This window comes from Cherax quadricarinatus, chromosome 100 (assembly GCF_038502225.1).
Source record: "Cherax quadricarinatus isolate ZL_2023a chromosome 100, ASM3850222v1, whole genome shotgun sequence".
In the NCBI taxonomy this organism is placed as follows: domain Eukaryota; kingdom Metazoa; phylum Arthropoda; class Malacostraca; order Decapoda; family Parastacidae; genus Cherax; species Cherax quadricarinatus.
In genome coordinates, this window is record NC_091391.1 from 246,421 (window position 1) to 260,127 (window position 13,707).

At 47.0% G+C, this 13,707-nt stretch overlaps 1 protein-coding gene across 4 annotated transcripts in view; it reads right to left on the reverse strand.

Moving 5' to 3' along the window:
* LOC128704652 (protein FAM110A) overlaps nucleotides 1–13,707 on the reverse strand; it is a 131,478-nt gene that overhangs the window by 81,146 nt on the left and 36,625 nt on the right. For 2 of the 4 annotated variants that reach the window (XM_070079531.1, XM_070079530.1), the window contains exon 1: nucleotides 8,208–8,576. The exons of the other annotated variants lie outside the window; for them this stretch is intronic. The gene's annotated coding sequence lies outside the window, so the exon portion shown is untranslated. Of the gene's footprint in view, nucleotides 1–8,207; nucleotides 8,577–13,707 lie in introns of those variants that run through there. 4 annotated transcript variants of the gene reach the window in all.

Here is a 13,707-nt window from a genome sequence, read left to right on the forward strand (position 1 = left end):
AGGAGGGGGGAATTGAAGACATTTAGACACAACTCAAGGATGCCACGGCTTGGATGCCATGACAAGGATGCCATGACAAGGATGGCATGACAAGGATGGCATGACAAGGATGGCATGACAAGGATGCCATGACAAGGATGCCATGACAAGGATGCCATGACTTGGATGCATTACAAAGTAATGTTGAAGGTAAGTGGCCAGTGTCGTAAACACTGTCATACTGCACTTACAAGATACATCCACGTACTGTATTATACTGCACTTACAAGATACATCCACCTACTGTATTATACTGCACTTACAAGATACATCCACGTACTGTATTATACTGCACTTACAAGATACATCCACCTACTGTATTATACTGCACTTACAAGATACATCCACCTACTGTATTATACTGCACTTACAAGATACATCCACGTACTGTATTATACTGCACTTACAAGATACATCCACCTACTGTATTATACTGCACTTACAAGATACATCCACGTACTGTATTATACTGCACTTACAAGATACATCCACCTACTGTATTATACTGCACTTACAAGATACATCCACCTACTGTATTATACTGCACTTACAAGATACATCCACCTACTGTATTATACTGCACTTACAAGATACATCCACCTACTGTATTTCTATACCCCAGAAGATTATGTAAAGTATTGCATCACCTGGAAGGTTTGTACGGTACCTGCCTAGCATGGGCCAGTAGGCCTGCTGTAGTGTTCCTTAATTGCCTAGCATGGGCCAGTAGACCTGCTGTAGTGTTCCTTAATTGCCTAGCATGGGCCAGTAGGCCTGCTGTAGTGCTCCTTATGTACCCAGTGACCACAAATGCAGGTTTTTATAGATGAATCAAGTGTGTGAGTGAGGGAGGGGGGGGGGGAGGAGTAAGGCGTGGGTGAGCAGAGGTTATAGAAGCAGGAAGCTGTCAGTTACACGCTCTCCAGAGGTGTTCTGTCTTGTTACTTGCAGATATTAGCAGGTGCTGGCACTGTCTCAACACCAGGCAGGTGCTGACACTGTCTCGACACCAGGCAGGTGCTGACACTGTCTCGACACCAGGCAGGTGCTGGCACTGCCTCGACACCAGGCAGGTGCTGGCACTGCCTCGACACCAGGCAGGTGCTGGCACTGCCTCAACACCAGGCAGGTGCTGGCACTGCCTCAACACCAGGCAGGTGCTGGCACTGCCTCAACACCAGGCAGGTGCTGGCACTGCCTCAACACCAGGCAGGTGCTGGCACTGCCTCAACACCAGGCAGGTGCTGGCACTGCCTCAACACCAGGCAGGTGCTGGCACTGCCTCAACACCAGGCAGGTGCTGACACTGCCTCAACACCAGGCAGGTGCTGACACTGCCTCAACACTAGGCAGGTGCTGACACTGCCTCAACACCAGCAGGCAGGTGCTGACACTGCCTCAACACCAGGCAGGTGCTGACACTGCCTCAACACCAGGCAGGTGCTGACACTGCCTCAACACCAGGCAGGTGCTGACACTGCCTCAACACCAGCAGGCAGGTGCTGACACTGCCTCAACACCAGGCAGGTGCTGACACTGCCTCAACACCAGGCAGGTGCTGACACTGCCTCAAAACCAGGCAGGTGCTGGCACTGCCTCAACACCAGGCAAGTGCTGGCACTGCCTCAACACCAGGCAGGTGCTGACACTGCCTCAACACCAGGCAGGTGCTGACACTGCCTCAACACCAGGCAGGTGCTGGCACTGCCTCAACACCAGGCAGGTGCTGACACTGCCTCAACACCAGGCAGGTGCTGGCACTGCCTCAACACCAGGCAGGTGCTGACACTGCCTCAACACCAGGCAGGTGCTGACACTGCCTCAACACCAGGCAGGTGCTGGCACTGCCTCAACACCAGGCAGGTGCTGGCACTGCCTCAACACCAGGCAGGTGCTGACACTGCCTCAACACCAGGCAGGTGCTGACACTAACTTGAATCTAAGGTCATGTATCATCCGTGTATCATGCAGGAGCCGCCTCATACATATGATACATCAGAAAAGATCAACACTTATCACTGTTGGCCTACCTAGCCTAGGCTACATATGTCACTACTGTCCGGCTTAGGCTAGGCTACTGTCCTGACTAGGCTACGTATGTCACTACTGTCCGGCTTATAGACTACGTATATCACTACTGTCTGGACTAGGCTAGGCTACGTTTATCACTACTGTCTGGACTAGGCTAGGCTACGTATATCACGACTGTCTGGACTAGGCTAGGCTACGTATATCACTACTGTCTGGACTAGGCTAGGCTACGTATATCACTACTGTCTGGACTAGGCTAGGCTACGTATATCACTACTGTCTGGACTAGGCTAGGCTACGTATATCACTACTGTCTGGACTAGGCTAGGCTACGTATATCACTACTGTCTGGACTAGGCTAGGCTACGTATATCACTACTGTCTGGACTAGGCTAGGCTACGTATACAGGGCCAGATTAAGAAGTCTCCGGGCCCTAGACTATTCAGATTGGCGGGGCCCCTTTGAGTTACGGGTAAGCGAAGCGACCCCTTCCAGCTTGGGGGTGGGGGGGGGGGTGGGGGGGTTGTGTGAGCCTGTTTAAGGTCTAATTAAATACATTCTGGCTATTTAGATTAAATTTAATAGGGAAAGTACATCAAGACAACCAAAACCATTTACCAACAGCCATTATAATTATCTTGTTAAATCATACATTTTAAACAGAATAAACTCAAGACAGCATAGTATTACTAGATTATGCTATTAAAGTAGTGACATCATGTACCTATTATATTCAGCATAACCACTACAGCACTATTATTCCCTTTATAAATCACTGACCATTATTGTTATCATTGCATCATGCATAAGACTATCAAATCATATAAACTCAAGAAAGTAAAGAATTGTTTATATTCACAGGCACTTCTTAAATAAACTTTTTTCTGGATTTCATATTGGCAAAATCATCAATTATATTCTGAAAATCAATATTTCTTGTTAGATCAGACTCAATGGTCAACAAGGCTAGGTTACACAATTTGTCTTGGCTCAGTGTTGAACGAAGCTGGTTTTTGACTCTTTTCAAAACAGAAAATGAACGTTCTCCTTCACAGTTAGTAGCTGGAAGTGTTAGGTAAAGGCGATACACTATGTCAACATTAGTAGTTAAAGTTTAGTATGTTTATTATGCACCCCATACCCATCCTGTGGGTGGTAGTCAAAAGATTACAAAGGTACATAATTTGTCCAGGGTATGGGGTGCATAATAAACATATTAAACTAACAACTCCTTCACAGTTAGTAGCTGGAAGTGTTAGGTAAAGGCCATACACTATGTCAACATTATGGAAGGTTTCTGATACACTATGTCAACATTAGGGAAGGTTTCTGATACACTATGTCAACATTAGAGAAGGTTTCTGATACACTATGTCAACATTAGGGGAGGTTTCTGATACACTATGTCAACATTAGGGAAGGTTTCTGATACACTATGTCAACATTAGGGAAGGTTTCTGATACACTGTGTCAACATTATGGAAGGTTTCTGATACACTATGTCAACATTAGGGAAGGTTTCTGATACACTATGTCAACATTATGGAAGGTTTCTGATACACTATGTCAACATTAGGGAAGGTTTCTGATACACTATGTCAACATTAGGGAAGGTTTCTGATACACTATGTCAACATTAGGGGAGGTTTCTGATACACTATGTCAACATTAGGGAAGGTTTCTGATACACTATGTCAACATTAGGGAAGGTTTCTGATACACTATGTCAACATTAGGGAAGGTTTCTGATACACTATGTCAACATTAGGGAAGGTTTCTGATACACTATGTCAACATTATGGAAGGTTTCTGATACACTATGTCAACATTAGGGAAGGTTTCTGATACACTGTGTCAACATTAGGGAAGGTTTCTGATACACTATGTCAACATTAGGGAAGGTTTCTGAGATACCTGCATTTCTTAAATGTTTCAAAGCAGCTGAGGGCGCACATTTTTCAGGTGGAGCTTTAATCTGATTCATATACCCAGAAAAATGAACTATTTCTTCAACAAATGTGTCCTGAACATCTGCTGAAAGGTGTTGTTGCAACTTTAATGCAGCTTCTCTCAATTCTGCATCTGGCATAGTAGTAATTTTGAACAGAAATTCAAACTTGGCATTGAGATTCTGGTAGATTTCTTTTCTTTTCACCAATTCTGTAATCAGTGAATCCAGAATGACTAGGCAACGTACATCACTACTGTCTGGACTAGGCTAGGCTACGTATATCACTACTGTCTGGACTAGGCTAGGCAACGTACATCACTACTGTCTGGACTAGGCTAGGCTACGTATATCACTACTGTCTGGACTAGGCTAGGCAACGTACATCACTACTGTCTGGACTAGGCTAGGCTACGTATATCACTACTGTCTGGACTAGGCTAGGCTACGTATATCACTACTGTCTGGACTAGGCTAGGCTACGTATATCACTACTGTCTGGACTAGGCTAGGCTACGTATATCACTACTGTCTGGACTAGGCTAGGCTACGTATATCACTACTGTCTGGACTAGGCTAGGCAACGTACATCACTACTGTCTGGACTAGGCTAGGCTACGTATATCACTACTGTCTGGACTAGGCTAGGCTACGTATATCACTACTGTCTGGACTAGGCTAGGCTACGTATATCACTACTGTCTGGACTAGGCTAGGCTAAGTATATCACTAGTGTCTGGACTAGGCTAGGCTACGTATATCACTACTGTCTGGACTAGGCTAGGCTACGTATATCACTACTGTCTGGACTAGACTAGGCTACGTATATCACTACTGTCTGGACTAGGCTAGGCTACGTATATCACTACTGTCTGAACTAGGCTAGGCTACGTATATCACAACTGTCTGGACTAGGCTAGGCTACGTATATCACTACTGTCTGGACTAGGCTAGGCTACGTATATCACTACTGTCTGGACTAGGCTAGGCTACGTATATCACTACTGTCTGAACTAGGCTAGGCTACGTATATCAACTGTCTGGACTAGGCTAGGCTACGTATATCACTACTGTCTGTACTAGGCTAGGCTACGTATATCACTACTGTCTGGACTAGGCTAGGCTACGTATATCACTACTGTCTGGACTAGGCTAGGTTACGTATATCACTACTGTCTGGACTAGGCTAGGCTACGTATATCACTACTGTCTGAACTAGGCTAGGCTACGTATATCACAAATGTCTGGACTAGGCTAGGCTACGTATATCACTACTGTCTGGACTAGGCTAGGCTACGTATATCACTACTGTCTGGACTAGGCTAGGCTACGTATATCACTACTGTCTGAACTAGGCTAGGCTACGTATATCACTACTGTCTGGACTAGGCTAGGCTACGTATATCACTACTGTCTGGACTAGGCTAGGCTACGTATATCACTACTGTCTGGACTAGGCTAGGCTACGTATATCACTACTGTCTGGACTAACATTCACATAAGCTACTATAAAAGTCTACCACAACAACTGTAATATCCTGCCCTTACCTTTGAAGAGTTTCCAGAGTTAATCTACTCTCTGAGCCCGGCCATGGTCCAGGCTCGTCTGGTGCTTGCCTGGTCAACCTATGACCTAAGAAATATCTCACAGACCTTCAGAAACTCTCACAGTATTTATTGTGTGTCAAGTTATGGCGCATTAATATTGGTCTCAATTAAATAAATCTTGTAAATTGTACATTACCACCTATGTAATGTTGAAGCCTAGTTCCTGGACCCATTATGTGCCCCTGATACTGGGTCTAGCACCCATACCATGGGTATGAAGACTACAGAGTACATATATATAGTGTGGAGTTTATATATATATATATATATATATATATATATATATATATATATATATATATATATATATATATATATATATATATATTATATACATTTCCAAATAACTATCGTGAAGGAATAGCGAAGTTGCAAGAGCTTTCGTGATTTCTCACATTATCAAGGAACTGATTATCACTTGTTTTCTGTGATCTTACTGCATATATACACATATATACACATATATAAACATATATACACATATATACACATATATACACTTGGCTCAGGTAGATGTGTAACTTGATAAGGTTTAACACCTGGTCAAGCTGCAGTGTGCAACAACACCTGGTCAAGCTGCAGTGTGCAACAACACCTGGTCAAGCTGCAGTGTGCAATATCACCTGGTCAAGCTGCAGTGTGCAACACCACCTGGTCAAGCTGCAGTGTCCAACACCACCTGGTCAAGCTGCAGTGTGCAATATCACCTGGTCAAGCTGCAGTGTGCAACACCACCTGGTCAAGCTGCAGTGTGCAATATTACCTGGTCAAGCTGCAGTGTGCAACATCACCTGGTCAAGCTGCAGTGTGCAACACCACCTGGCCAAGATGCAGTGTGCAACACCACCTGGTCAAGCTGCAGTGTGCAACATCACCTGGTCAAGCTGCAGTGTGCAACACCACCTGGTCAAGCTGCAGTGTGCAACATCACCTGGTCAAGCTGCAGTGTGCAACACCACCTGGTCAAGCTGCAGTGTGCAACACCACCTGGTCAAGCTGCAGTGTGCAACATCACCTGGTCAAGCTGCAGTGTGCAACACCACCTGGTCAAGCTGCAGTGTCCAACACCACCTGGTCAAGCTGCAGTGTGCAACACCACCTGGTCAAGCTGCAGTGTGCAACATCACCTGGTCAAGCTGCAGTGTGCAACACCACCTGGTCAAGCTGCAGTGTGCAACACCACCTGGTCAAGCTGCAGTGTGCAACACCACCTGGTCAAGCTGCAGTGTGCAACAACACCTGGTCAAGCTGCAGTGTGCAACACCACCTGGTCAAGCTGCAGTGTCCAACACCACCTGGTCAAGCTGCAGTGTGCAACATCACCTGGTCAAGCTGCAGTGTGCAACACCACCTGGTCAAGCTGCAGTGTGCAACATCACCTGGTCAAGCTGCAGTGTGCAACACCACCTGGTCAAGCTGCAGTGTGCAACATCACCTGGTCAAGCTGCAGTGTGCAACACCACCTGGTCAAGCTGCAGTGTCCAACACCACCTGGTCAAGCTGCAGTGTGCAACATCACCTGGTCAAGCTGCAGTGTGCAACACCACCTGGTCAAGCTGCAGTGTGCAACACCACCTGGTCAAGCTGCAGTGTGCAACACCACCTGGTCAAGCTGCAGTGTCCAACACCACCTGGTCAAGCTGCAGTGTGCAACATCACCTGGTCAAGCTGCAGTGTGCAACACCACCTGGTCAAGCTGCAGTGTGCAACATCACCTGGTCAAGCTGCAGTGTGCAACACCACCTGGTCAAGCTGCAGTGTGCAACATCACCTGGTCAAGCTGCAGTGTGCAACACCACCTGGTCAAGCTGCAGTGCACCTGGTCAAGCTGCAGTGTCCAACACCACCTGGTCAAGCTGCAGTGTCCAACACCACCTGGTCAAGCTGCAGTGTCCAACACCACCTGGTCAAGCTGCAGTGTGCAACACCACCTGGTCAAGCCGCAGTGTGCAACACCACCTGGTCAAGCTGCAGTGTGCAACATCACCTGGTCAAGCTGCAGTGTGCAACACCACCTGGTCAAGCTGCAGTGTGCAACATCACCTGGTCAAGCTGCAGTGTGCAACACCACCTGGTCAAGCTGCAGTGTGCAACATCACCTGGTCAAGCTGCAGTGTGCAACACCACCTGGTCAAGCTGCAGTGTCCAACACCACCTGGTCAAGCTGCAGTGTCCAACACCACCTGGTCAAGCTGCAGTGTCCAACACCACCTGGTCAAGCTGCAGTGTGCAACACCACCTGGTCAAGCTGCAGTGTGCAACACCACCTGGTCAAGCTGCAGTGTGCAACACCACCTGGTCAAGCTGCAGTGTGCAACACCACCTGGTCAAGCAGAATAATCAGATTTGCAATAAGAATATTTCAAGCAATACGAGTAGAGGTTGAAAGAGTTTAAACTGATAACCTTAGTGGATATAAAGACTTGGAAGAGACATGTTTACGACGTAAATGATGTCACATGAAGTTGATAGGGCAAAAAATAGGCCTATATTTGGTTAATAGGACCAAGAAACAAGAGTTTAACTACGAGGATGTTAGTATTATGGAAACAATCAAGTTGAACATATACCCTGACTTACCCGAGGAACAGCTGATTGCCAGCAGCTGTGTGTGCAGCAGCAGACAGCAGCAGCAGCAGACAGCAGTAGCAACCAGTAGACAGCAGCAAACAGTAGACAGGAGCAGCAGATAGTAGACAGCAGCAACAGACAGTAGACAGCAGCAGCAGCAGCAGCAGCAGCACTAACCCTTCACCCTGACATTACAACCTCAAACCTCCACTTCAGCCTCCACCTTCACTCACAAAACCCCCAACAATAACCTCCCCTCAACATCCTTCACCAACACACCAACACAACACCAACAACACTCTAAAATAAACTCAAAAAACCGAGAGAATAAACCACGTAGAGTCACCATGTAAGGCCAGACACAGACTAAACCTGACCGGCCGCGCCTCACAACGTTTACTCTCTAGTTTTAACATCAATATACTGCCACATATACAATTTATCTCAATTATTTCTTGTTTATCATTCCTCCTGGGCAATCAAGTCTTGCAATGATGACCCTGTTGCAAACTGTGTTGTGTCCAACATTGATGTAAATCTCAAGGAACTTAATGGATATAGGTCACTCTTATCCTAGGTAATTATATATGATAATTATACGTATGTCTTCATGTACATAATTACACTGTATAATTATGTGTACATGTACCTAACTAAACTTAAGGAGAAACGGTAAGCAAGTAACTAGCCAGGAACAGTAACACAGGAACAATGGAATTAAGTAACTCTGGGTCATCCTGGTCGCTAAATTACATATGATAATTGTACATAAGTGTACATGTACATGAACACTGACTTAATATGGCAACCAGTTAGATATGACGGTCTTTAAGGAATATAACCTGACTGTTTGTAGGTGCAATGTGGCAACTGCTGCATAACGTGCAACACACACGAGGTACACTGTATAGTGGTGGCAACTACACGAGGTGCACTGTATAGTGGTGGCAACTACACGAGGTACACTGTATAGTGGTGGCAACTACACGAGGTACACTGTATAGTGGTGGCAACCACACGAGGTACACTGTATAGTGGCAACCACACGAGGTGCACTGTATAGTGGTGGCAACTACACGAGGTACACTGTATAGTGGTGGCAACCACACGAGGTACACTGTACAGTGGCAACCACACGAGGTACACTGTATAGTGGTGGCAACCACACGAGGTGCACTGTATAGTGGTGGCAACCACACGAGGTACACTGTACAGTGGCAACCACATAAGGTACACTGTACAGTGGTAGCAACCACACGAGGTACACTGTATAGTGGTGGCAACTACACGAGGTACACTGTATAGTGGTGGCAACCACACGAGGTACACTGTACAGTGGTAGCAACCACACGAGGTACACTGTATAGTGGTAGCAACCACACGAGGTACACTGTACAGTGGTGGCAACCACATAAGGTACACTGTATAGTGGTGGCAACCACATAAGGTACATTGTATAGTGGTAGCAACCACACGAGGTACACTGTACAGTGGTGGCAACCACACGAGGTACACTGTACAGTGGTAGCAACCACACGAGGTACACTGTATAGTGGTAGCAACCACACGAGGTACACTGTACAGTGGTGGCAACCACATAAGGTACATTGTATAGTGGTGGCAACCACACGAGGTACACTGTATAGTGGTGGCAACCACACGAGGTACACTGTACAGTGGTGGCAACCACACGAGGTGCACTGTATAGTGGTGGCAACCACACGAGGTACACTGTATAGTGGTGGCAATCACACGAGGTACACTGTATAGTGGTGGCAACCACACGAGGTACACTGTACAGTGGCAACCACACGAGGTACACTGTACAGTGGTGGCAACCACACGAGGTACACTGTACAGTGGTGGCAACCACACGAGGTACACTGTACAGTGGTGGCAACCACACGAGGTACACTGTACAGTGGTGGCAACCACACGAGGTACACTGTACAGTGGTGGCAACCACACGAGGTACACTGTACAGTGGTGGCAACCACACGAGGTACACTGTACAGTGGTGGCAACCACACGAGGTACACTGTACAGTGGTGGCAACCACACGAGGTACACTGTACAGTGGTGGCAACAACACGAGGTACACTGTACAGTGGTGGCAAGTACACGAGGTACACTGTACAGTGGTGGCAAGTACACGAGGTACACTGTACAGTGGTAGCAAGTACACGAGGTACACTGTACAGTAGTAGCAAGTACACGGGATACCATGTACACACGTACAAGGGATACCATGTACACACGTACAAGGGATATCATGTACACACGTACAAGGGATCACAAGTACAAGCGATACTATGTACACAAGTACAAAGGATACCATGTTTACAAGTACAAGGGATACCATGTACACAAGTACAAAGGATACCATGTACACACGTACAAGGGATACCATGTTTACAAGTACACGGGATACCATGTACACACGTACAAGGGATACCATGTACACACGTACAAGGGATATCATGTACACGTACAAGGGATCACAAGTACAAGGGATACTATGTACACAAGTACAAGGGATACCATGTACACAAGTACAAAGGATACCATGTACACAAGTACAAGGGATCACAAGTACGAGGGATACCATGTACACACGTACAAGGGATACATAAGATAGGTATCAGAAAGCACCTGGTGTTGGGATAATTAACGTCAATTATAACAATATAAAACCACTACCTTAATGGGTTTAGATAAACCTGTGAATATTTTCTAGAGTCAATATTATGTGGGCAGGTTTATCAAGACTGAGACAGTAAGTAATATTGATGGTGTTATGAGTCTATTGATCTATTGTTGCTGTTATTGCTGGATGAGACAGGTGTTGCAGAACACCTGCTTTGTTGCTGGATGAGACAGGTGTTGCAGAACACCTGGTTTGTTGCTGGATGAGACAGGTGTTGCATAACACCTGGTTTGTTGCTGGATGAGACAGGTGTTGCAGAACACCTGGTTTGTTGCTGGATGAGACAGGTGTTGCATAACACCTGGTTTGTTGCTGGATGAGACAGGTGTTGCATAACACCTGGTTTGTTGCTGGATGAGACAGGTGTTGCATAACACCTGGTTTGTTGCTGGATGAGACAGGTGTTGCATAACACCTGGTTTGTTGCTGGATGAGACAGGTGTTGCATAACACCTGGTTTGTTGCTGGATGAGACAGGTGTTGCATAACACCTGCTTTGTTGCTGGATGAGACAGGTGTTGCATAACACCTGCTTTGTTGCTGGATGAGACAGGTGTTGCATAACACCTGGTTTGTTGCTGGATGAGACAGGTGTTGCATAACACCTGGTTTGTTGCTGGATGAGACAGGTGTTGCATAACACCTGGTTTGTTGCTGGATGAGACAGGTGTTGCATAACACCTGGTTTGTTGCTGGATGAGACAGGTGTTGCATAACACCTGGTTTGTTGCTGGATGAGACAGGTGTTGCATAACACCTGCTTTGTTGCTGGATGAGACAGGTGTTGCATAACACCTGCTTTGTTGCTGGATGAGACAGGTGTTGCATAACACCTGGTTTGTTGCTGGATGAGACAGGTGTTGAATAACACCTGGTTTGTTGCTGGATGAGACAGGTGTTGCATAACACCTGGTTTGTTGCTGGATGAGACAGGTGTTGCATAACACCTGCTTTGTTGCTGGATGAGACAGGTGTTGCATAACACCTGGTATGTTGCATAACACCTGGTATGTTGCATAACACCAGCCAGACCCAGTATGTTGCATAACACCAGCCAGACCCAGTATGTTGCATAACACCAGCCAGACCCAGTATGTTGCATAACACCAGCCAGACCCAGTATGTTGCATAACACCAGCCAGACCCAGTATGTTGCATAACACCAGCCAGACCCAGTATGTTGCATAACACCAGCCAGACCCAGTATGTTGCATAACACCAGCCAGACCCAGTATGTTGCATAGCACCAGCCAGACCCAGTATGTTGCATAACACCAGCCAGACCCAGTATGTTGCATAACACCAGCCAGATCCAGTATGTTGCATAGCACCAGCCAGACCCAGTATGTTGCATAACACCAGCCAGACCCAGTATGTTGCATAACACCAGCCAGACCCAGTATGTTGCATAACACCAGCCAGACCCAGTATGTTGCATAGCACCAGCCAGACCCAGTATGTTGCATTACACCAGCCAGACCCAGTATGTTGCATACCAGCCAGACCCAGTATGTTGCATAACACCAGCCAGACCCAGTATGTTGCATAACACCAGGCAGACCCAGTATGTTGCATAACACCAGCCAGACCCAGTATGTTGCATAACACCAGCCAGACCTGGTTTGTTGCATAACACCAGCCAGACCCAGTATGTTCCATAACACCAGCCAGACCCAGTATGTTGCATAACACCAGCCAGACCCAGTATGTTGCATAACACCAGCCAGACCTGGTATATTGCATAACACCAGCCAGACCCAGTATGTTGCATAACACCAGCCAGACCCAGTATGTTGCATAACACCAGCCAGACCTGGTATGTTGCATAACACCAGCCAGACCCAGTATGTTGCATAACACCAGCCGAGACTGTTCAGCTGCCTCCCAGCATACATAAGGGGAATTACCAACAGACCCCTGGCAGTCTTCAAGGTGGCACTGGACAAGCACCTAAAGTCGGTTCCTGACCAGCCGGGCTGTGGCTCGTACGTTGGTTTGCGTGCAGCCAGCAGTAACAGCCTGGTTGATCAGGCTCTGATCCACCAGGAGGCCTGGTCACAGACCGGGCCGCGGGGGCGTTGACCCCCGGAACTCTCTCCAGGTAAACTCCAGGTAAGACCCAGTATGTTGCAAAACACCAACCAGACCCAGAATGTTGCATAACACCAGCCAGACCCAGAATGTTGCATAACACCAGCCAGACTCAGTATGTTGCATCACACCAGCCAGACCCAGTATGTTCCATAACACCAGCCAGACCTGGTATGTTGCATAACACCAGCCAGACCCAGTATGTTGCATAACACCAGCCAGACCCGGTATGTTGCATAACACCAGCCAGACCCAGTATGTTGCATAACACCAGCTAGACCCAGTATGTTGCATAACACCAGCCAGACCCAATATGTTGCATAACACCAGCCAGACCCAGTATGTTGCATAACACCAGCCACACCCAGTATGTTGCATAACACCAGCCAGACCCAGTATGTTGCATAACACCAGCCAGACCCAGTATGTTGCATAACACCAGCCAGACCCAGTATGTTGCATAACACCAGCCAGACCCAGTATGTTGCATAACACCAGCCAGACCCAGTATGTTGCATAACACCAGCCAGACCCAGTATGATGCATAACACCAGCCAGACCCAGTATGTTACATAACACCAGCCAGACCCAGTATGTTGCATAACACCAGCCAGACCCAGTATGTTGCATAACACCAGCCAGACCCAGTATGTTGCATAACAACAGCCAGACCCGGTATGTTGCATAACACCAGCCAGACCCAGTATGTTG